The sequence below is a fragment of the Aythya ferina genome, assembly GCF_964211825.1.
Source record: "Aythya ferina genome assembly, chromosome: 2".
Lineage (NCBI taxonomy): Eukaryota > Metazoa > Chordata > Aves > Anseriformes > Anatidae > Aythya > Aythya ferina.
Window position 1 is genome coordinate 109,485,480 of NC_140297.1, and position 26,357 is coordinate 109,511,836.

General features: G+C 36.3%; 1 protein-coding gene across 11 annotated transcripts in view; it reads left to right on the forward strand.

The window, feature by feature from the left end:
• Window positions 1-26,357, forward strand: part of DLGAP1 (DLG associated protein 1) — a 417,012-nt gene that overhangs the window by 151,720 nt on the left and 238,935 nt on the right. For 8 of the 11 annotated variants that reach the window (XM_084510659.1, XM_084510658.1, XM_084510653.1 and 5 more), the window contains one exon: window positions 9,185-9,295. The exons of the other annotated variants lie outside the window; for them this stretch is intronic. The gene's annotated coding sequence lies outside the window, so the exon portion shown is untranslated. The remainder of the gene's footprint in view (window positions 1-9,184; window positions 9,296-26,357) is intronic. 11 annotated transcript variants of the gene reach the window in all.

Below are 26,357 nucleotides of genomic sequence, written 5' to 3' on the forward strand. Positions count from 1 at the left end.
TTTTTAATTTGCCTCTGTTTTATACATCCTCCTACTTTTGAGCCAAATAACTCACGCACACATCATGGAAAATCTCAGAGTAGGACATTCTTGGGTGAACAGCTGTGGAAGCCACTACTCATTGCAAAAGAGTTTTGAAAATATTAAGGCTGTATATAACTAATTCTTTCACTTACACTGAAGAGCAAATTAAAACCATTTACCTCCATCTAGAAGAGATTACAGAACTTCCCACTGATGCTGATGCAGGAACATTTCATAGAGAATATTTTATTCCTCCTGTGAATGGATGTTGAGGGAAAGCCTGTGCTTGGGATTTTTCCTTTGTCATGTACAGACTTATAAATCAGTTTCAAAAACAATTAATATTTATGAGGTTGGGATGAGAATAATACAACTGCTGTGAGACAGTGAAATGTCTGCCATTCATATGCTGCTATATAGTGGTACAAATACATCTCTAAGTTTGAATGAATTAAATTGTATTTAATCCTTTCTCTGTGAGCTAGTAAACAGATAGCAGTGCATATCAGCACTAGCGTACATTACTGGCAAGTGACATGTGCTGTCAGCACAATTTTAGACAAGTTTCATTTCTTGCATAGCATTTATCTGAAGTTATCAGTGATTCAGAATTTTTAAATGTTTATCACTGGTGTGCTAGCTACTGAAATCAGGAGGTTTTCTCAGGATATGAATCATTTCGACTTTGGATGCAGAAACAAGTGGATGCCAGTAGTGATTGTCTATTGACTTCCTAAAGGAGCATAATTAAAATTCACTCTTTGAAGAGCCCTTTAATCGGCATTGATTTTAATCCTTTGTTGTTAAATAGCAGTAGGTTGTCTTCTTTTCAGTTTAGAGTGAAGTATAATCAGAAGAGTGTGTGTGTGTAATTGGTAGCAAATATAACCAGGTTAAATGCAGTAGGATGACAGAAGATAAGAGCAACTTATTGGTAACTCAGTGCTCCAGTTGTCTTGAGGAAGATAAGTAGTTTGCTCTGACTACAGACAAAATCTCGATGTATTATTATTACTGCACATCAGTAGCTGAGCTGTAGACATTGAAGTATTGCATTAATATTTGCTGTGCTTGAATTAGCTGAATTGGCAGTGTACTTAAGTAGGGAGCTGGGCTTTCATATTATTTACTTAATTATATTTGTAATTTACTGTGGCTCAGTACTCAGCATGATTTTTAATTGTCTAAGGGAGACTGTTAATTTTACAAATGAGGTGGAATAAGTGCATGTAATATTGCAGTCTTGGCTTTATAAGAAGAAGGCTGTGTTCTGTGTTCATTTTTAAGCTTTATGGTATTCCCATTACTACCACACTGGTATGGTTCTAATTAAAAATTTAGAAGTTCATTTGCCAGTAGCTATTATGCAGTCCCTGTTTCTTTAATTATTGCTATTTTGCTATAATTTGGGTGGCAAATATATGAGGTTCCTGCCCAGCATTTAAAAATAAAAAATAAAATAAAATAAACAACAACAACAACAAAATGTTGATGCTACTTGCTAGTGCCTTAATATGTAGTAAATTATGCTGTGAAACAGACCTCCACCAAACATCTGAGATTATCTGCCATTTGGTACCCTCACTGAAAAGGTGCACTATATGTAAAGCTCCTTTAAGTACATATTTGTAATGGAACAGATTTAGGCTGTTACAATGAGTTGGTATCCTGATCTTTCTTGTAGAAAAATTGCTAGCAACACTGTCATTCTGTCAGTGTGGATTACTTAATAAAAATAACAGAATTGAAAAAAAAAAAAAAAAAAAGGCAACAAAAAAAATCAGGTAAAAAATAAAAAATTGGTTTATCTCCTTTACAGTATATCCTTGTTAATTAAAAATAGTTCATGACAGCAGAAACCTAGGAATATAAAGATCCATCATGTAGGAAAGAAACTAAGTAGCTTACTATGTGATAAAAAGTTGAAGGCCCAAGCTTCATTTTTGCACTGGTATTTAGGTTAACGATAATGGTAGCATTGTAAATTGATATTCTGCACAGAAGTAGTACAGAAATGATTAGAGACTGTTTCCTAGTGTCGTGGTTCCGCTCGAGTGGGCAGCCGAGCTCCACCACAGCCGCTCTCTCACTCCCCCTCCTCAAAGAGGAATGGGGAGAAAATATGTGAAAAGGGCTCAAGGATTGAGATAAGGACGAGAAAATCACGCAATAATTATTGTAACGGGCAAAACAGACTCGGCATAAGGAGATAGTAAGATTTATTGCCTACAACTAACAAGCGAGAGAAGTGAGAAAACAAAGGGAAAAAAAAAACAAAAGCACCTTCCCCCCCATCCACCCTTTTCCACCTCCTCCCCCCGAGCGGCGCAGGGGAACGGGGAATGGGGGTTATGGTCAGTCTACAGCACTTCTTCTCTGCCGCTCCTTCTCGGTCACTCTTGTCCCCTGTGCTGTGGGGTCCCACCCACGGGATGCAGTCCTTGATGAACTGATCCGGCGTGGGCTTCCCACAGGCAGCAGCTCTTCCAGAACTGCTCCAGATATGGGTCCGTACCACGGGGTCCATCCCTCAGGAGAAAACTGCTCCAACCTGGCTCCCCTACGGGCAGCAGCTCCTGCCAGATCACCTGCTCCTGCATGGGCTCCTCTCCACGGGCTACAGGTCCGGCCCGGAATCTGCTCCGGCAGGGGTCTTCCACAGGCGGCAGCCTCCGTCGGTGCAGGGCCACCTGCTCCACCGTGGTCTCCTCCACGGGCTGCAGCGTGGAACCTTGCTCCACCGTGGTACTCCATGGGCTGCAGGGGGACATCCTGCTTCACCATGGTCCTCACCACAGGCCGCAGGGGACTTCTGCTCCTGGGCCTGGAGCACCTCTCCCCCTCCTTCTACACTGACCTTGGTGCAAGGCTGTTCTCTCACTCCCTTGACTCTCCCGGCTGCTGTCTGGCGCAGCGTTTTTTCCCTGTCTTAAATATGCTCTCACAGAGGCGCAAAACAACATCGCTTATTGGCTCGGATCTGGAAAACAATGGGGCCCTTCCCAAACATGGGGCAGCTTCTAGATCTTTCTCACAGAAACCACCCCTATGGCTCCCTGCTACCAAAACCTTGCCACGTAAACCCACTACATTCCACCCCTCGCCTCTGTTAAAAGCATATTTAAGATTACTCACAATATACTCTTACTTTACAATTATCACAACAACCTTCACAAAATTCACTTAAATCAAAACGAAAAAGAATTCACCACACCAAAATAAACATAACATCATCACAGCACCGACAAGGTGGACATTTTACACACACACCACCCCTCGTCCCTTCACCACACTAACATCTCACAGTTACTGCTTTCTTAAATTCTTCACAACTTATACATTCCTAACAATCATCCTGCACATATCACCTAGATTCACTCAATCACACTACACCTAGAATTCACACAATCACACTACACCTAGAATTATAGAATCACAGAATCGTTTGCATAAGATTCACAGGGGGTCATCGAGCTGAAGTCCCCTCTCAAGCAGGGCTAGTGTCAAAATTAGATCAAGTTGCTGAGTGTCTTGCTCAAATGAGCTTTCAGGATCTCCCAGGATGGAGATACCACAGCCTTCCTGGATACCTACTCCATGTTAATCTTTGTTGCTGTTCTTCTCTGTCCTTTTCCAGGTGTCTTTCTGACCAAGCCTAGCTAAAACAAGATAGTGGCAGTTAAATTATTATTTGTCACCTAAAACCTGTTTTTAGTCAACCTGCTTTTTGCAAATGTTCTGGTCTACAACGGCTAGGTAAATGAGTCACTGTTGTGGGCTGAAATTGAACCAGAAACTCAGGGTTTTAAGATAAGTCTGATTCCTGCTATGGTGGTGACTGCATTCTTTAAATTTCAGGCCAATCCTGAGTTGAGTGAAAAGTCAATTCATTATGTCCCCTTATTAAAAATAAATAAATAAATAAAAAGTCAGCACTGATCAGATAGCCTACAGTTTGAACTTCTGCACTTCTGTTAAACATCAGTATGCATATATGAAGGGCATGTCCTGCCTTCAGACTAACCTGGTCTCCTTCTATGACAAGATCCACTTAGCAGATGAGGTAATGGCCATAGATATTTCCTACCTGAATTTTACTAAAAGTTTTAGTAGTTTCCAACAAAATTCTCCTGAAGAACCTGGCTGCACATGGATTGGACATATATACAGTTCTCAGTGAAGAAATGACTGTATGTCTAGGCTTAAAAAGTCATAGTGAATAGAGTTCAATCCAGTTGGGGGCTAGTCACCTGTTGTGTCCCCCAGGGCTCCATTTTGGGGCCAGTTTTGTTTACCTTTTTTATCAGTAATCTGGATGAGGGGATTGAGTGCAGCCTCTATAACTTTGCAGATGATTTCAAGTTAGGCAGCAGTTTTGATCTACTTGAAGGTAGGAAGGCACAGCAGAGGGATCTGTACAGGCTGGATTGATAGGTTGAGTCTCATCACAGCATTCACAGGCTAAGTGCCAGGTGCTGCACTTGGGTCATAACAATCCCATGCAACAGCATATATATATACTGTGTGGTACACAGTACTCGAGGTGAGGCTGCACCAGCGCAGAGTAGAGGTGGGACAATCACCTCCCTTGACCAACTAACAATACCATGCTTGATGCATCCCAGGATACGGCTGACCCTCCTGGCTGCCAGGGCACACTGCTGGCTCACATTCAACTTGCTGTCAACCACAACCCCCAGATCCCTCTCTGTGGGGCTGCTCTCCAGCATCTCGTTGCCCAGTCTGTATGTAAAGCCAGGGTTACCTCACCCCAGGTGCAGGGCCCAACACTTGCTAAACTTCATGCGGTTGGTGATCGCCCAGCTCTCCAATCTGTCCAGGTCTCTCTGCAAGGCCTTTCCACCCTCATCCGAGTTCACAACTCCTCCAAGTTTGGTGTCGTTGGCAAATTTTCTCAGAATACCTTCCTAGTCCTACATTCAAATCATTTATAAAAACATTGAAGGGGACTTTGCCCTAAAATGGAGCCTTGAGGGACCCCACAAGTGACCATCTGCCAGCCAGATGTGGCCCCGTTTACCACTACCCTTTGAGCCCAGCCCGTCAGCTCACCCATCATATGATGTTTTTGTTAAGTTGCATGCTGGACATTTTGTCCAGTAGGATCCTGTGAGAAACTATGTCAAAAGCCTTGCTGAAGTCCAAAAAGATTACATCAGCTGGTTTCCCTTGATTGACTAGACGGATGATCTTATCATAAAAAGAAATCAAATTTATTAGGCAGAATCTACCCCTCATTAACCCATGTTGTCTGGGACCAATGACCGCATTGTCCCCCAGGTGCACTTCAATAACTTCAAGAATCATCTTCTTCATAATTTTACCAGGCACTGATGTGAGACTGACAGGCCTGTAATTGCTAGGGTCTACTTTCTTACCCTTCTTGAAAATTGGCACAACGTTTGCCAGCTTCCAGTCTACTGGGGCCTCTCCAGATTCACAATATCATTGAAAAATAATTGAGAGAGGGCCCACGATGGCATCAGTCAGCTCTTTAAGCACCCTGGGATGAACCCCTTCCAGATCCATGGACTTGTATGGATCCAGACAGAGCAGCAAATTTCACACACGTTTAGGGTAGGTTGGGAGTTTATCATTCCCACCATCATGGTCTTCCAGCTCAGGGCACCCTGGGTCCTGAACCCCATCATCAGTGTTGAAGACAGAGGTGAAGAAGGCATTAAATGTCTCTGCTTTGCCTATGTCATTTCATGTGAGGAGTCCTTTCCCATCAAGTAGCAAACCTATTTTTTCTTTGGTCCTCCTTTTTCTGTTCACATATCTAAAAAAAGTCTTTTTTATTGTCTCCCACAGACATGGCCAGCTTCAACTCTAGTTGGGCTTTGGCCACACAAATTTTCTCCCTACAAAAACGAACAGCATACCTGTATTCCTTCCTCATCACCTGACCCTTCTTCCAGCAGTCATAAGCTTCCTTTTTTTGCCTAAGCTCCAGTAGAAGATCCCTGGTCAGCCAGGCTGGCCTTCTTCCCTGCCTGCCTGACTTCTGATATTTTGGAATTGCCTGATCTTGTGCTTTTAGGAGGCAGTGCTTAAAGACTGACCAGCACCGATGGACGCCAATGCCTTCAAAAGCAGTTTCCCAGGGAACCTTGCTGAATAGTTCCCTGAGCAGCCTGAACAGTCTTACCTTACTTGTTTGTCCCTTGTGCAGGCGTCACTCTGTACCTTCCATCATCTTGCTCTTCTGTGCAACTTTTCTGATTTATTTTTGATTTAAAAAGAAAGCAATTGGGAACATGGGTAGGGAAGACTAGCATGCATGAGCTTACACAAATAAGAAGGATCAATAGCAAGTGAGATGAAGAATTCAGCAGTTTTAAACTATTAAAGCAATATTGATTAAACTTGGGCTGTAGACTTGAATAGTGCAACATGTAGTACAGAAATAAAGTAATCCATGACCATGTCTGAAAACTGTATCATATATTTAGAATACATGTATATTTGCAGAAACTTCTTACATTTTGCCCCTTCTTTTACAGGTTAGGCAGCAGCTTACAGTATGGATAACACCTGTGTAATGCAGGTGATTCCTTTACATTTCTTGGCTTCATTCTTTCTATCAACACTAAACATATCTGGCAAGTTAAAATTTCACTTAACCCAAGAGAATGTTGTCAGACAAGAAAAATCCATTTGATCCAGTTTCATCAAGGTTCTCAAGCAAAAACCTTCAAACACAGGAGTTTCAATGGGTTCAGAGGAGTCCTTACAACAGAAAGCACTGCATAAACACCTGACTGATTTGATTCTTTAGAGGTCTATCTTAGAAAGCTCCCTTAGGGGACCTTTTATGGAAAAATCAATCCAGTTTATTTGTTACAATTAAATATACTCTGTCAATTTTATACTCTCAAGGAAAATCTAAAATAGTTATGATGTAGTCAATAACATAGTCAAATTAAAGCCCTCTCCCAAAAGATATTCTGTCAACTGGAAATCAGTGTATTTCTGAAGTGATTTAAAAGTAACTTCTGGTTATCTACCTCTCTTTTTATACCACTGCCACGCTTTCTGCTTTTACCATCACATTTTCCTGCTTTAAACATATTTTTCTTCCCCTTCTAACATGCAAACCTGCACAGCATAGAAAGAAAAACGGCTTAAAGGCAGACTTGCCAGAGATAACTAGAAAGTTTTCTTAGCGATATGGTTTAGTGGAGACGTGTTAGTGTTAGGTCAGAGGTTGAACTCAATGATCTTGAGGTCTCTTCCAACCTAGACAATTCTGTGATTCTGTGAAAGTTAGCTTTAGAATTATAAAGAAACGTACAGAAAATGGTTATATATCTCAAGGTATTGGCTTCCCCCAAAGCCAGTTATGTAGAATGTGTTATCATTGATGGAACGTGTTTCTATTCAGACGTAAATTTCAGAGATACTGAACCAGCATCAGGAATTAGTTCATCTTGGAAATGGGTGTTATGGTAAATAAAAGCAGCAAAAAAGCAGCAAAAGCCAGGTTGCAGCCTTCATCATCATTTACTGCTTTTGAGATTAATATATCCCTAGGAATAAACCTATCTTTTGTATAGAGGTTGCTTATCCTGTCCTCTTAGTGATTATTTGGAAAACCTTCAATTAAAGCTTGATGTTTTTCTATGGTGTGCATCCCTGGGCAACCTGATCTAGTGGGTCCATCCTTGTCCATGGGAGGGGGGTTGGAACAAGATGATCTTTAAAATCACTTCCAACCCAAACCACTCTTTGATTCTATGATTTCACATGAGTTAACTTAAGAAAACTTTCTGGACTGTGGGAAGTGGGATATCACAGTTTCTGATCAGGTTGATCTTTTCTGGCTTAATAATATTTGAGTTTATAATATTTGCAGGTTATTTTTACTCTGAAAATTTTTACTTGTTTTTCTAGCAAGCAGTGTGCAGTGGTGAGCTTTGGTCTGTGTACAGACCAAATTGAATTGTGTTTACAGATGTTTTGAATGAGCATCAAGAGCATCAAGAGTGTAAAATAACTAGTAGCTTTTGATATGTTGAATAAGTTGTTGTATTCATCACATTTCAGCATAGTCGTGTCAATGCCACACTTAGTAATGCATTTTTTCTCCTTTTCTCTCTTTTATTTTACTTTTACTTTTTTTTTTTTTTTTTTTTTTTTACTTTTATTTTACTTTTACTAAGATTGGTGCTTTTCACTGCATTTACAAGAAAAGTTGTTTGTGCTTATTCTGCCTTGTACTTATGAATTGTTCACATGAAAGAAAGAAAGAAAGAAAGAAAGAAAGAAAGAAAGAAAGAAAGAAAGAAAGAAAGAAAGAAAGAAAGAAAAAGAGAAAGAAAAAGAGAAAGAGAGAAAGAGAGAAAGGAGCAGAAGAAACGAACAAACAGAAAATAATAAGATAGGTAGACCCTAAAGGAATGAGAAAATTTGGAATAGTGATATGACTCATAAAACTCAAATACAAAGCACAGAGGAAAGCCATTTATTTCTGTTAGTCTCAATGAGTAGTACTGGAGAACTAAGAAGGGAAAGATACTTATATCAATTTCCTTACCAAAGAAAGAAAATGGCTTGGAAATAAATATTCTCTATTTATATAATTTAAAATAGTAATATATTTTTAAGTGCAGTGACTTACCGTTACAGTTTTGTCAGCCACCCATAGGATGCTTGCAGGGCAGTACCATGTATACAGCTGCAGCCTGCTGATTGTTTGGTCACCATTCTCTGTTGCTTTTCCAGACAGAGGCAATAGGATTCCTTGGTGCTTTTGTAGCATAAGAAAAGTCTGTAGAAGGAAGAGGTCAGGGGAGAAGCATGCTTACAGAAAGTCACATTTTCTGGGGCAAACACATGTAACTAGACTTGTCTTTTTCTGTGGAAGAGTCAACAAAGTGTTCAAAGTGCAAGGAAAGCAAAATGTGAGGTGGCACCACAAATGCAGCATTATACATTATAAATATTCCTTTTTTTGTGTGCTTTTTGTGTTGCAAGGAGGGTTGGTACCATGTAAAAATTTTGCCACGGAGCACTGATATAAAAGCCTTTCAGCACTGCTGTGATTTTTAATGAATATGTAGCTGCTTGCCATGTTAACAATTTTATCTTGTTTCAGGCTAGTAGTTTTAACTGCTGCACTTTGATTATATTTCAGAACAGTCAAGCATCAAATATTGAAACTGACATCTGAATTAAAGAGTGTGCAAAAAATCTCTTCCCTCTTTAACTATTGAAACAAACTAAAATGGAAAACTGACTAAAAGAGGTGAGTCCTTTCTTCTTACTCTCTGATCGTTCTTCTTGATCTGTCTCTGCATCTCTTTTATTCATTTTTCTCCAGATTTTCTTGCAACAGACAGGAAGCCAAATGACTGCAAATTATGAACTGCTTTAATGGACATGAAGGCAGACTGATAGTTTGCTATTTTCGCTTAGAAAAGTATATAAGTGATAGCCCATCTTTGTACTTATTCCTTCATGTTGCACACAGTGTTAATATCAAATGCCTGAATGTTGTGGTACTTTTGTGAACTATTTTCATGAGTCTGACATGAACAGAAAAATTGAACATATAGACTTGAAGGCTGAGTAGAGCCCAATAGGGCTAGATGTATGAGCTGTTGAGTGAGTTTAGAGAGTATGAGAGAGGGGATTGATTTGGCCTGGAGGAGTATAAGGAAAGAGCATTTATGGGGAACTGAAGCATCTCGGAAGAAACACAACCTAGGGAAACTTTTTTTTTTTTTTTTTTTTTTTTTAACACTAAAACCTGCAGCAGAACTGGACCTTACTGACCCGGTAGACATATTGAAGCTAAGCAGACTGCCAGCAACTCTAGCTTCTTGGGCACCTACTGAATAGTAGCAAAGTAGTGAAATATAGTAAGCAATAGCTGTTTCACAAAACTAACTAAATGAAGATAAAGTGAAATCAACTGCTCTATATCCTGTTTCTCTATTACCATACAACAAACTTTAACATAGATACACTAGAAGCAAAGAGAGTATTTTAATTTCTATTTCTTTTTAAACTGATAGTCATACTACTTATAATTTAGTATAACTATAAAAGTAACTCTTATAACTCTGCTATTTTCATCTATTTATAATTTAGTATTAAGGAATTTAATGTACTAATATTATTATGCATATTTAATTATAAATATGTTATGGGTAAAACAGGATTAGTTAGGTATAATACTGTACCTGAACTTGTAAATTTCCCTAAATGGACAGTAAATTTAAGTAATTGAATGTAATATTTTACATCTCTGGAACATCTTTTGTGTCACTCAGGAGTCATCTTTAGTCATTGTTTTGTATTTGATTAACACATTTCAACAAACACTTCACTTTAAAATAACTTTTCTTTTTTTGTTTTACAATTAATGCATTGTATAATTACCCAGTAGTAACAATTACATTATATTTTAGTAAATTTGCTATAAAAGAAGAAAATACTGATGTTACTGCAGCATTTCCAATGCCATAGCACTGTAACCTTGATGATTTATTATACATAATATATATGTGTATATATGATTCTATGTTATATACATCATATAAGTACTTCTGTGATGCAAGTATGTATTTCTAATGTCTATATATGTTAGAAAACATAACACATATTCTCTGCAGAACAGGATCTGGAACTAGCAGGCATTTTCTGCCTATTTAAACTAATTAGGTCAGTTGACCTAACTTTGCCTCAGTTTGGCCTTTGGTAAAAACATAGGACTTAATTCAACTGATGCTATAAAGTCAGCAATTATGTGATTTTCTCAAAGAAAAGTTGTATTTTTAGCTTAGGAATTTGTTTGTTTGTTTTTCTGGAATAATTAATTTCTTTATTACTTACATGTATTTATATAAATTACTGTACATTATTTAAAAAAAAAATCCCCTCAGTTCCTTGTGGTTTGAACAAAACAATATCCTACATTCCCAGTGTTCAGTGTTTCTTACAATTCTGCTTGACTGACTTTGGCTGTTACGTGTGCCATAATTTGGATATCTTTCTTTTCTAAGGGCCAGGGAAGTTAAAAATGATGCAGTAAAAACATTATTAAGGCTATAGAGTCATCTTTGTGAATATTAGGAAATGCGAGATTACAGGTTGTCGGTTCACACAGACCATGACAGTTGCTTTCTAACAGCATTTTTTTCCCATAGTTTTACTTGAAGTTCACCTGAGTATTGGTAGTTTCTGTTTTTACTGATTAAGAACTCATGATTTACTCCTATTGATTTACTCCTTATATAGGCATTTTATAGAGCCCATTTATTCAGTTGATTGACCAAATTTTGGACTGAGTACTTAAGATCTAACAGTATAAGTATAATCTTTGGTGTTTGAGAATAAAGAATGAAGAATGAAAGAAGCCAGGGACAAAAATACCTGGATCGTGTTGGACTGGTGTGAGGGAATATTAATAGCATTCCTTCAGCTTAGTAGAAAGTTTTGTGCAACCTTTGTTGCACATACACACATACATGCATCCATGCACGCTCTTACTATAGAGCAACCCTCTGATTACTTGCAAGAAGCAAAACACCACCACTTGGAGGGTAGAACAGAGATTTTCTCAGTGAGTATTTGCAGAAGATGTGACATTAAAAATTGTTTCAATATAGAAGAATATATGGGACAATACAGTTGGAAGAGAATACAAACAAGTGGTTTTTATTGTAAATGTATTGAGATGTTGGAGAATTAATTGCTTGTTATTAAAAATGGAAAGCTGAGGGAAATACTGGAGAATATAGTAATATGAGTGTGACCAAAACACTATTAGAACTTTAAAATATATAACATTCATATAAAATAATTAAAATAATATCTGAATGGACAAAATTAGAGAAACTAAGTAGTCTCATGGAGGAATACATGCTTTTCAAGGAAAGCACCCATTTTTTTGAGTTCCCCATCAGTTTTTTACCTTTACCTGAGAGGAGCCTTATTGCTTGGGGCAAAAAGGATGTAAGGTAAGGACATAACAAATCTCTTAAAAAGGGAATATGAAATGAAGCATTAAGTCATTGAAGAAACTATTTTGACTATTTTGACACATTCATTAGAAAGAACAATATATCATTGATGTACTTTATTGTGAATTTGTTAAAAGGAGGTGCAGAAGGGAATTAAATATGTCATTAAATGGCAATATGTTTATCAGCAGGGAGAAGGTGATTAAGCTTTGAAAAACCTAGATGAGAATCTCTATGAAATGTGTTAGGGATGCAAAAGAAAATTTAATGAGACTAAATAAAAGGAATATAATTGATCCTCTTCAGAGCAAAATTATGAAAGATGTAAATCTTAAGATCTTCCTGTCTCACTGAAAGGTAAGGTATTGGATGCATGATATTAATCATGCAGTAGTTTCAGGCTCTTCAAAATATTATTCCATAGTGAAAAAATGTGTCCTTTTTCACTATGATATTGAGAAAAAATTACCAGTTAAAAGATATTATGGTCATGGATGCAGTACAACAGGAACTGTAAGATATTTTACTAATAATACTAGCATGAAAATAACAGGTAGTTGTCAGGAAGGGAAAAGTTAGAAGTGCTGTCTCAGGTAAAGTATACCAAAAAGGCAGAAAAGCTTAGATGAGGCAAAGGTAATGGAGAAAAGAAATATCAGTTTTCAGGAGCTAGTTATGACTGCTCATGGCTTGTATGTTTGTTTTAAAAAATGTATAGACAAGACTTTTCATTACAACTTGAATGGTAATTCCCTATGAATTAGAGAATAGAAACTTAAATAATGAGATAGAGAGGTGAATTGTATTGTCTGTTAGATAAAACTTGAAATTTCAAATGCAAATGCATGGTATATATTCTACTCCCTTCTCTACTTATGCAAAATTGAAACATCAATATATAAGATAGAGATAACCTTCCAAGGAAGAATATGTGCACAATGAGAGACATCTGATGAAATGATTAAGATTCTGGATTTTTTGCTTTATGAAACAAAGTAGTTACACAGTCAGCCTTAGCCTTCATAAAAAAGTACTGTTATCAAATTAGTTGTAAAGAGCCAAATGCATTTTTGCACCCAGAGGCAAGTTAGAAGTCCAGGGAATGTCCATAATCTTTGGGATGAGGTGGATACTGAGACTGCACCTGGACACTCCTTAGATTTGAAGGCTGAAAAGACAACAATGATGCCCTTACAGAAAAATCATGATCCTTTATTAAGTATGAGGGAAAACTGGGTGAGAAAATATTTTAAAATGTCAGATAAAGCAGTGCTGAGATATAGGGTAAAATGTTGCGTCAAGTTTCATTTCTATTGATGAGTAAAGAAACAATAATTAATGACTATGTACTATATACATTTTGAATAATATAATCTTTAATATAAATTATGTCAAGGTGCAAAACCAGAATCTTTTATTTCAAATGTGAGAAAAGTATTGGGTTGATAAATGTGGTGGAACAGGCTAAGGAAAGGACAAAGAAAGTAACTTCAAGGCAACATTGCTTTCTTCTCAGACCACCCCAATACCTTGATGAGTATGAGATCATAGAAGACGTTAAAAATAACTAGATAGGGAAGGAAGTGAGGTAAAATCTTTAACCATCTCCTCCTTTGTTATTTTTCACACATTTTCTTATTTTATGTTAATCCTATGGAATGTTAAACAGCCCTTTAACTTTAAAATGCCTTTCCTTGTGACTATCTATTCTTAGAGTAAAATACACTGCCTCAACAGACCTGTTTGTGAGTGCACGATTGTTGGCTGGCAGCCCTGAGACCAAGGGACATTAGAGTTAGGTGACAATATTGTTGAAAGAAAAGGTCATAGCTCAGGAAATGCAAGAGATTTTCAACTTACTTATGTTCTTCTATACTCTCTTAGGCATCTACTTCCACAGTTGTTTATGGCAATAGCTTGATGGGTGCTTAAATTCACCCAGCATGACTTTTTTTGTAAGTGCACACCATTGGAATTGGATGCCTGTAAGAAGCTTGCATGGTGAATCAAAAGTAATAACACCATTAACTCTGAGAAAGGGAGCATTCATTGTATTCTTATCGTTCTCTTCCAGTACAAGTTTCAAATTGAGCACAGTAGGAAGTCCTATTTACTCCCATGGTATAAAATCATATCTCTGAAATGATTCACCTGTGTTAGAAACAAGCTGCTCTACAGAACTGCCACTGTTTTTAGACTACTGATTGGGGGAGAGATGTCTTTCTTAGGTTTGCATAAGCAGGCATGCTACTTCCTAATGGTTTGATGGAATCAGCCTCCACATGTATCCTCACACTGGAAAGACCACAGGCAGCACTGACTAATCTGTCCTTATGTGATCTGAATTTGTATTTTTCTATGATCCTAACAGCTAAAGCAATAACATCAGCAAAAATCTGATTCAGATAATCTTTTAGATTCAGTGTTGCAGGCATGGAACTTGCACTATGCAAAACGGAAAGAGAGATTTGTCCTTACTGAATAGTGAGAATCTGACCAAAGCATATAAGTAACCTCTTCCAACTCATTGGGTAGTACAAAACAACGTTGTTCTGAAAGACTTATTTTGTTCTGAAAGACTTATTTTATAAAAAACTCTCTCTTTGTCATGTGGTTATTATTTTAAACAGTTTCTGCATTCAGTATTCTTTCTATCATATAGATTCTACTCATCTTTTGTTACCCTTTTCTGCCAGCTCTTTTACCTTCTTTTTAGGTACTGCAGGCACACTTTTAAAACTGACTAACAATATGGGAAAGGGCAAGATAGCAGTGGGTCATGGTAAGGACAGCACAAAAAATTGTCGTGTTTAGGACTTGAATGCTCAAGAGACACCACAATCATGGCTGGCTGAGGTGACTAGGTTCTCAAGATCAAATGGAAAAAAAATATATATATATATTCTTAACAAAGTATCCTTCATCAAGGAAAAAAAAAAAAAAAAAAAAAAAAAAAAAAGTGTAATCATGTATTTCTCAATTGACTGCTTTTAAAGCATGAATTTACTAAGCACATATTTCTGAATTTTCTTCACTCTAAAAGCATGAATTTACTGAGCAGTTTTTTACAAATATTCATCATACTGGATTTATTTTAAAAGAGATAAGAAATATTTCAGTTTTATAAAATCAAAACAATTAAATTTGCACTTAGCTGTTAAGAACTGGCTAGGAACTTACAACTAAAATTCAGATCTTACTAATCCTGGAATAAAAGGATAATTTCAAGGTGTGGAAGATAATAAGAAATCACCAAAATCATAGAATCATATAATGGTTTGGATAGGAAGATCATGTAATTTTAACCTCCCTGCCATGGACATGGGCATGGACATGGACATGGGCATGGACAACTTCCACTGGACCAGGTTGCTCAAAGCCCCATGCAACCTGGTCTTGAACACCTTCAGAGATGGGGCATCCACAGCTTCTCTGGGCAACCTGTTCCAGTGCCTCACCACCCTCTGAGTAAAGAATGTCTTCCTAACATCCAATATAAATACCTTTTAGTTTAAAGACATTACAAGTAAAGTCCGGAAATAGTTCAAAGGTTGGTGAAGTGTTAAGGAGAAGGGTGAGTTACTTAAATATTCTGGGTGAATTTGTATGTTAAAATATCCTGTGTGTCCTATATTAATACAGACAAATATAGTGGATAAGAATTAGGCAGTAAAAGAACAAGGAATTAAACACAGGGGTATGATACTATAAATCAAAATTCTGAAAATATTTTTGAGGGTGTGATGCTTTACTATCTGTAATATAATTCTGCAGGTGACAGGATAATGCACTGCTTGGACTTTCAAATATGAGAACAAGTGGCCCAATTGTGGCTACTCCAGGACCAACTTCATTAAGGTACTAATGTTTGAAAAAGTTGTTGAAAACTGGAGAGACTTTGGTAGAAGCCGTTAGTTTGTTGTAGGGCTTGGTTGCCAAGATAAGACTAAAAGGATACAACCTATTAGGTTCAGTGGAGGGGGAGTCAGAAAATTATTTCACTGTGGAAGACAGCAAACCACTGAACTTGTAGAAATTGCAAACAATGACAAAAAAAGAGCTCCAGTATGTGAAAGTTATACCTGGAAAAGGAAGCAAAGTGTGTATCTTTAGACAGAAGTAAATAAACTTTGGAAGAATTTACCAGTTGTCCAGCGCTGTGGATCCTTGTAACTTAAGAGGTTTAATCTGGAATTCGGTCTAGGATTCCTGAAGCAGTTTGGGGAAATAGATTAAACATCCTTGAGATTTACTTATTAAATTTACGAGATATATATTGGGTTCCTCTGAAAATTTTAGAAACACAGCAAAGCTAAAAGCAGTGCTCCCTTTTTCAGTCACAAATTATGGAACTTGATCAAAGGTGTTGTGGAGTGGTGTGAAATGTTCTGTGACACTTTGCAAAGAGAGTTAGACTGCATTGTCATAATGGCATCTTCTGCTTACAGACTTAGCGTATTTTGTAGGTAAGAATAGCTAAAAACCACTTTGACCTAATAGGAACCTACTGAGATTGCTGTTAATGTAGTTTCAAAGTGTTTTCTTGCACTCCATCTGTGCTATTTCACTTCCATTCTTCATTTGCTGGTAGGGAAAATATTGAAAGATGAGGTCTGTGTACACTGAGAGCATCTAGCAGCTTAGTAACTGCTTTGTTTCTCTTAGACCTTCAGTACTTGCTTTTTACCAAAGCATAAATTGTCTTTTGAGGATCTCCCCTGGGATCCGAGTGTGTTAACCACAGAAGGTCCTGAAATATGACAAGATAGGCATATTAACTAAACATCTCTTGGTTTTCTGTTATATTGCCTATAGAAATAATTCATTTCAGACTACTGTGTACCACCAGAAAAACTGATCTTAAATCGGTGAGTCTGCATGACTTAATTTTACCTTGAATTACATTGAATTAGCAGTTACATAGACACGTTGAACATCCAGTCATGCACCAGTACAAGCAGTAATTTCACTGTCACTGGACATTGCAACCGATACTGTAGAAATGATCTTTGTTTTTTACACCTCACTGGGTTCAGTAGGCCTAAGAACCACCAATCCTAGAAATTTCAGTGACAAACCTGTAAACAGTACAAGTACCATTTGAAAGGCAATTTCCTACTATTATTCTATCAGATACAGAGATATGTATCTGAAATAGGATGGTCGTGGAGGACAAAGCAGAGATCAACTATGGATGAGGAAAATCAATGTATCTCTTGAATCAGAGTTGGATTCTGTCCTGAACTTGGTTTATTCACAAAGCTGAATTTTGCGAGGCTCTAGAAATACAAATTCTGCCTGATACTCTAAGTGTAGCAACAGCCTAGAACATTGTGGTGTTATTGTGTTTTTGTTTTGTTTTCATTATAGTTTTTGCAAGAATGCACAAATTAACAACCTGGAAGCAATTTATGTAGAAAATTAAAAGTCTGCTTGTTTACACTTAATGAATTTACAACTTCTGTGTCCTCCTATTAATAAACAGTTTTTAAAACTTACTTTTTATTGTATAAGGAAACAGGCTTATATCAGCCCAATGTTAAAATCTCAAGGTATAAATAGTTATATTTGTATATAAAAGTGAATGTAGTTGAATATAAAGTATCAAGAAAATTTAATGGTTGAATATATATTTTTGAAATCTGTTTATCCAAGACATCAGTGTGACAAACAACATATGGTATTAGGTTATTGGGGCTGTACAAGTATATATGTCATGTGTCATTTTTATGTATCATTATCAGAATAAAAATTATGTTGATGTGATTGCTGCATTTCTTCGTTATTCTGTAGATCTTCCACATGGAAGTCCAGTCCATGTCAAGTCCGACAAGGAGATGCAGCAACATGTATTTCATACAAGTTATTGATGATAACTGCTGTGTGTTTTCTTTGCATGGCTATTGAGGTGTCCTAATGTTGGAAAAAGAATCAAATTTAAGCTAATTCCAGAAGATATTAGGCTTTCAATATAAAGACCTTTGTGCCTGACATTCAAGTTGAAGATGCCCAGTGTTCAAGTAGTCAGTTGTTTTACATTCTTGACCAAGAGGATGAAAGCCCAGATGTTAGCAACATAGGATTTGACATTTCTGTAAGTGAGCAAGGCCAAAAGATAATATATATCCTTGTTAACTTCAATAACCTTATAATGCAACTATTCAAATGATATACTTTACTTTGCTCCCTTTCCTCATATAAGTGTCTTGCTTTTCTGTAAGGCTGTTGTGATTTTCACTTCAGAGAACTGCCTGAAGATACCCTCTGGTCTGTAGCAACTGAAAAGGGTGCACTGCTTCCCAATGGCTTTGATAAAATTAGGGTTTAGACACAGTAAAAATAAAAATGTGCTGCTTTATGATAAAGTAAGTTCACTCTTTGGTTTGGCTAAACGAGCCTGATTTGAGTCTGAGTTTGCACAGTATTAGTCATGTAATTATTAAATGGCATTACACTACATTATATGAACATGCTTATTTACGCATATATGTGTATCTAGTTTCATAAAGCGCTTTGTAAAAATAAAAAATAAATGTAATTCTCTCTGTCTCTCTATTCAATTTGAAAATGTAACTCAAAAAGTGCTTTCAAGCAGATGAGAGAACCTAGCTGTCCCAGGAGGTACAAATTGGACTGATTAGGTCAAAACATATTTTCTTTAATATGTGATGTGGAATTTTCCCATAAGGTAAATAATACAGGGCAGGACTGAAGCAAGTCAGTATGACATCAAGAAGGGAATAGCACCAGTGGGTTGAAATGTGATTTTAGGTAACAGTAGACTTGCTTAGATTTAAGATCAAGAGCAATTTAATAGGAGAGATTCATCTAAGTGATTTTGTAGGGGATACAACAATTTTAATTCAATAGAAATAAGAGGGATATGACAGTAAAACCAACAAGATGCTAGTGAACTTTTGTAGGATTTTTTTTTTTTTTTTTTTTTTTTTTTTTTAGGGGGAGGAGGGGGTGGGGGGAAGTTGTAACAAGGATGAACTTTGTCCTAAAGCAAAATTTCTGATGTAGTTTTGACTCTGTGATACTTGGTGACACCAGTCAGATTTCTTAAAGTATCATGAAAAGAGTTAGTGTCTTAGAGCAACAATAAGCAAAGAAGCAGAGGCTGTAGGAAAAGCCTGACAGAACCGGACATAGCATGGAATAATTTTCGAAAATACCAGCTGTGATGGAGCATCTGGTATAAGGTTAGACAAATTAATATCTTGAGACTGTTTGGGTAATTAATTAATCTCTTGTTGGGATATCAATAGCCTGAGTTTCTAAGAAAACAGAAAATAATTGTTGTATCCTGATATCCTTGTAGTACAAGAATTTATTTGTCTTGCACTACCTGACTGCTTAACCCTTCAGCATGGTGGGTTTTATATTTTCTATTACTAATCTCTGTTGTACATGATATTATGGTAAGATGGAATGCTTGTAGCACATCCTCTCTGAGTAATTGGTTAGCTGCCAGGGGAAAAGGAAAAATCAATAATACCAATAATTTTTTAGGTCTTAATATCTAAAGCAATTGTTTTTTACAAATAGCTCTTGTTGTATGTGTAAATCTGTATGGCTATTTGGTTTTGATTGTATTTATTTTCTCAGTGCTTTCCTCATACTCAAACAAATTAATCATAATGAACTAAAGAAAAATCTTTTTCTTCCTCTTTCAAAAATGTGAGGTTAATTACTTTCTGAAAACACATACCTGCCATGAATCAAATTATCTGGTTTCAGCTTAGATTAGATACTTGATTTGCAATTAAAAAACAAATGATAAAACACATTAAGAATGACAAATGTAGTTTATTGGCTCAGTAGATCGTTACCTTCCAGTATTACAGATGTTCTGTCTCGCATGCAGTTCAATTTTATTTACTAATTGTATGTAAAATATCGTTATATTGTGATTCTTCATAACAGTGTTGATACTTCATCTGAGATACTTCTTGGTTAGAATGATTGAAAAGGATTGGTGTAAAAATGAGTATTTGTTACTGATAGTTTGTACAGCTTTAAAACACATTGGACTGAGCTCCTTTCTTGCATATTTGAGAAACAAAAACCTGTTTATTTTCTGTGAGGAAATCTTGAATACATTACTTTTTATAGAGATGTGATAAAGTGGTGTTTTTTTTTCAGCTTGAAAAAAAAGAAATGCCTGTCATAGAGGGTTACACCTCTGTGCAAAAGGAGGGAAAATCTGACTTTAAAATATTACTTTTGGTTATCTTTCAACATGCATAACATTAGCTTAAGATCTTATTCATAGCTACAGCATTACTAAAACAAAGGAAGATGTGTGAGGCAAAAAAGCTATTTTGTCTTTTCCAGGAAAATAAAATGCAGATTTGTGGCATTTTTCAAACTTGAATTATTTATATGTCAAACATCACCCTGACAAATCCTGATTAAACATATGTGAATTTTCTTTATCTCTTCAAAAGTTTGTCCTTCAGTTTTTAGTAATTCTCCTGACCACCAAAATCTATGGAAGCTGAGACCTTTATATCCCAGTCTGAATATTGTTCAGATCCCAAAATCTCTCTGGCTATATTGAGTATAGATATATTTCTTTTTTAATCTTAACTCTTGATATCTAGGAAAAGGCATTCTTTCAGTGCAGAACTTATTTAATTTGTTAATTATCCTTTTCTGTTCTATTCATCATGACAGTATCTGATATCCTGACACACGTTAATCATATTCCTCTATGCTCATTCCTCTAGCATGAGCTCTAGAGGAAGTACTGGCAAAGAGCTGAGATGATGTGGTTGATTTTTAAAAAGATGAATCCAGCTAGAAGACTTCTAAACTAGTTACTTAATAACTGCCTTTTTGTACAGCAGACAAAAAGAGAAGAACATTTAGATAAGCCCAGAAGTTATTTCTAGTTGTCTGTGGCTTTCTAATGAGTTATGGTACATCACTTTGTCATCCTCACATGCATGAATGAATAAAGAAATAAAACAGCACAAGAAACCACCAGAATTTAGTCTAGCTCCATTACAGAAATGTCTTTCACCCTTTTTAGTTGTTTCCAAAATACTAGTTTAAAAAAATAAATAAATAAAAATCAGTCTTGCAACATCTCTAATATCTACCCCTGGATGTTCCTTAGAATGGAAATTTTATTAATTTTTTTTTTTTAAATGCAAAGGACTAAGAAGCTTGTCCTGCAGTATTTGATGTGCATTTGTGAACAAGATTCATGACATTAAATGCCAACATCTAGAAGGTATTTTTCAAATGCCTTCTTTTTCCTCGGATTGTTTTAAGCAACAATGTTTTTCTTCACTGAGTTATCTCCCCAGTGTATTATTTTTGCTCTTTACAAAAGGAAACTGTTTGGTGGGTCTTTTATTTATGTTCCTTCCCCTTGGCCTGGAAGTCTCTAAAATATCAACTTGTTTGGCCTTCTTTGTCCTTTCTATCATTCTGTCTTTTCAGAAGTAAGGACATACAGACAGTGCTACTAGTCACTAAAATATTTTCTATTCAACAAAAACCTTTCCTGAGCTTGTGTCTATCCACAAACACTTTTTTTTCTACTTTCTTCATCCTACTAGGGATGATTCTTACCATGGGAAATATATATATATATTTATTTATTATTTGTTTAACAACTTTTTCCCATAGTCTAAACTAACAGCAAGAAAGTCACCTGGCCTGTACTGTAGGGTTGGTTTTGCAGAAGATAAGAATATTTACATAGAATCACAGAATTATTTGGGTTGGAAACGATCATAAAGATAATTTAATTCCAATCCCTCTGACATGGGCACCTTCCACTAGACCAGGTTGCTCAAAGCCTCAACCAGTCTGGCCTTGAATACCTCAGAGTGTTCAGAGATTAGGCATCTACAGCTTCTCTGGGCAACTTGTTCCGGTGCTTCACCACCCCCATAGTAAAGAATTTCTTCCTAATATCTAATCTAAATCTACCCTTTTTTAGTTTAAAACCAATTCTTTTTCCTATTAGAAGAGCAGAGGGAAAATCACCTCCCTCAACCTGCTGGCCGTGCTTCTTTTAGTGCAGCTCAGGATATGGTTGGCTTTCTGGTCTGCAAGTGCATGCTGCCAGCTCATGTTGAGCTTCTCATCAACCAACACCCCCGGGACCTTCTCCTCAGGGCTGCTCTCAGTCTCTTACCAGACTCTTGCCAGTTTGTATTTGTGCTTGGTATTGCCCTGGCTCATATGCAGGACTTTGCAATTAGCCTTGTTGAACTTCATGGGCTTTACACAAGTCCACTTCTCAAGCCTGGCAAGGTCCCTCTGGATGGCATGCCTTCCCTCCAGCATGTTGACTGCATCACTCAACCTGGTGTCTTTGCCACGCTTTCTGAGGATGGACCCAATCCCACTGTCCATGTCACCAACAAAGATATTAAACAGTGCCAGTCCAATACTAACTCCTGAGGAACACCACTCATAACTGATCTCCACCTGGACATTGCGCCATTGAGTGCAACTCCTTGAGCACAACCATCCAGCCGATTCCTTACCACCAAGTGGTTCATCCATCAAATCCATGTCTTTCCATTTAGAGACAAGGATATCACTCAGAACAGAGTCAAAAGCTTTGCACAAGTCCAAATAGATGATGTCAGTTGTTCTTCTGTCTACCAATGCTGTAACCTCAATTGCAATTGCTTTTGCCTATTACATAGTAGAGTGGAGGATTGCCTTTTTATGAAAGAAAAAATAATTTTAAAAGGAAGCCTGTGTTTCCTGTTAAGCAACAGAAAGTCCAGTTATAATAGAGGAATATCTAGACTGCAAGAGGAAAAAAAATTCCATGTGTTTTTTAAAATAGCCTTCTTCATAGAATACAACTTACTGTAGAAGGTCTGTTGGTTTCCAAAAGTGCAGTGGACATCAAATAATTATAGGCCCAAGAACCTACAAGGCAGAGTATGTTCTTCTGCTTGTTTGTAATCATCTCTCATTTAACTGTTGAAATAATTCATAATTCCACCTTTTACATTACTCATATGTAATGTAGGACTAAAAAACTGTTCTATGCAGTTTTCATAACATTTGTATAAGTGTAAAGTTGCACACCACTTTAACTTCTAGTAGGAGATATTGCTATCAAGTGTATGATATATGGTTTGTTCTGATAATTGTATAATTTAGCAGAGTGTATTTGGGGCAGATCTCCAGGGCAGTGGGAACAAGGTTGTGGTAGTCCATTCTGTGAAGTTTGCTCTGCTTGTGCTTAGCATATTTCCTTTTATTTTTTACTTTGGACTTTCTTGGTAGGAGAGCTGAGGTATGTGAATGTCTGTGCAGTTGAATTTAAAAGGTGTTATACCATGGTCACAAACAAATTCACCTCTAATTTGAAATATCTGCATTCTGTAGAGTTATAATTTCATTATTAATGTTTTTATAGTGGCATTTTTCTTTCTTTTTTCTTTTTTTTTTTTTTCCGTTTCTTTTAGAGAGCAATAGCTATGTGATAACATACTAAAGCTGTCATGTAAAATTTTTTACCCTTAGTAAATGCAGAACAACTTACAATTTGGACCTAAAAATAGGACACCTCAGCAGTTTGTGTGCACGCTGAATATCTACTACAATTCTTGACAACAATCCTAAAATAATTATTTTTGCATGAATAAAAGCATCTTCCCTTTTCATTTGTAACTTGGTATTTATTTTCTTTGTGTCTTTTTTTTTTTTTTTAGCATAAGTCAAGTACAATTGTTTTTTTGTTTGTTTATAAACTCTGAAGTGGCAGAAAGGCAAGGAAAAAAAATATTGATTTACAGATATTATATAATGTATACCTGTAATGTGTATAGCTATATTATGTACAGTGTCCTATTTAGGTCGCAGTACCTAATCCTTTGTAATCCATCCTCTCCTTCCTATTTTCCATAATGACACATTTTAGATACCAAATGTCACACTTCTGCAAGATGCAACCAGGCAACAAAACTACTACTATATTTAGCACTTTCACAAGTCCTAAGCTAAATGCATACTTCTATATCATATTTATTAAAATAAATAAATAAGAAATTCAAGTGAAAATAATTATTGGGTAACTCAGAAAATAAATTGAATGAGGTGTAGGAGTCATATGCAGCCTTTTTATATTGACTTTCTGTTAGATTAAGGATTAAATGTGTGACCTTTATAGCTTGGCTGATCCAATTCCAGTGAAGATAAGGACGTACTTTTAACTGTTTCATGTAATGAATGATTCTCTTTGATGATCTATTGGACAGCTTGGTAACATTTCCTTGCAGGATGAAGTCTTCTGACAGCTGTTAAGGTAAATTCTAAGTAAAATACCATACTTGTTTTGTCAGTGTTCTTCAAAAGCCAGATACTTTAAAGATTATTTGTAATAACTGTATTTTAATTTTAGGGAGATTCTTTATGAACTTTCTTGATACATTGCATATTTCTGAGAAAATGCTTCAACCAAAGTATCAGTTGTAATTCCTTGAGTTCTACCACTGTTCTACCACTGTTCATTGACTTTCACTTCATGTCTTAAAGAAGTTTCACTACAGTAGTTCTACCTAAATGGACTGTTAAAATTCAGAGTCACTGAATCATGCAGGGCAAGCACGTTTGAGTACGTGTCATGCAAGTTAATAAGCAAGAAAGTTTATTCAGGCAAATAATGCCTTGTTTCATAAGGAAATTGTCAAAGAGATTTTTCAAAGCACAACTACTTTGTTTCCACTTCACAGATCTTAGGTTGTGATTAATCAATTAAGGAAGTATTAGATAATAACTTCTTAGATGCGGATTTATTAATTAATAACTTTACTCTGCAACTACAAATTGCTATACATAGGAAAACATAATCTGGAGTACACAGTCAGTGAAAACAGAGTAATACCACAGTGCCATAGGCAGATCTATGAAAGCTGTGGAGAAGTAGGAGAGGTGAAAAATAGAAAATTTCTTACCTCATTAACAATTTTTTTACAACCTTTAGTCCTCATTATGATTTCAACTTCCATTTTCATGAAAAGTGTCCTGTATAACATTAATGTTTGATAGGTGGGTCATACTGGGGAGGGACTCTGTCAGGAAGTTTAGTGATAGGACAAAGGGTAACAGTTTTAAACTTAAAAAGGGTAGGTTTAGATTAGATATTAGGAAGAAATTCTTTACTGTGAGGGTGGTGAAGCACTGGCACAGGTTGCCCAGAGAAGCTGTGGATTCCCCATCCCTGGAGGTGTTCAAGGCCAGGTTGGATGGCCTTGAGCAACCTGGTTTAGTGGGAGGTGTACTTGCCCATGTCAGGAGGGTTGGAACTAGATGAGCTTTAAGGTCCCTTTCAACCCAAACCATTCTGTGATTCTACAATTTTGTGATTCTATGATACTAATATATTGACAGAGCTAACCAGTAAATATAAAGATGAAAAAAAGTAAGGTTAATTTAAACATTCATGTCAAATATAATTAGGTGGTAGTTATTCAGTACAGTTGTTGTTTCTTGATAATTCATCTTTGCAAACTGAAAATTCATTAAAAGAGCCCATTTCCTAAAGAAAATAAGAGGTTATAGCATCCTAATTTGAAGAATCCTCATGTAAAAGTAAAATGGCAGGATCACAGCAAATATAATAAGGCCTAAATAGTGATTGACATGAACTGTTGTCAGGAGAATTTATTAAGATAGTCAGTCTTCACAGTTTAGTAATTTCATTGCCACTGAATGAAACAAATTTGCTCTTAAGTCACAATCCCTCTTTCTTAGGCATTATAAAAGCCATGTGCTCACATTCTGCTAAGGCATGAATGTTATTCCATGTCAGTGTACTTCTCTTCTATACTTGCATGGCTTAAAATCAGAGTAAGAGAAGGCCATGATAATTTTAATGTGTCTGATAATACTTAGGAGGAAATTATGTGTGTATCAAAAAGAGGGAACACAGACACAAAATATGCAATAAATCCTCAGGACTTTAAAAATCTTAAAATTGTTGCATAGTTTCTTTCTCAGAAAGGATCTCTGTGGTAGTATGGTACATTGGTAGTAAAGTACAGCATAAATATTCAGTTTGTTCCTGACAGAGAAGTAGAAAGGTAAGGAAAATAATTAAAGAAATGATTTATAGAATTTACCATAATTGTATATTTTTTTACATATGACAGTAACATAACATTACTATATTTGTATATGTTAATTGCATTAACATATTAATGCAATTATATATAATTAATATCCAGGTTAATCTATGTTAACAATACAGGGAGAGCAAAGTCTCAGAGCTGAACTCTTCTTCTATCTTTAACATAAAATTTTCTTTCTCTGTAGAATGCAGAGGTGTCCCCCCATACTCCAAATCCTCTT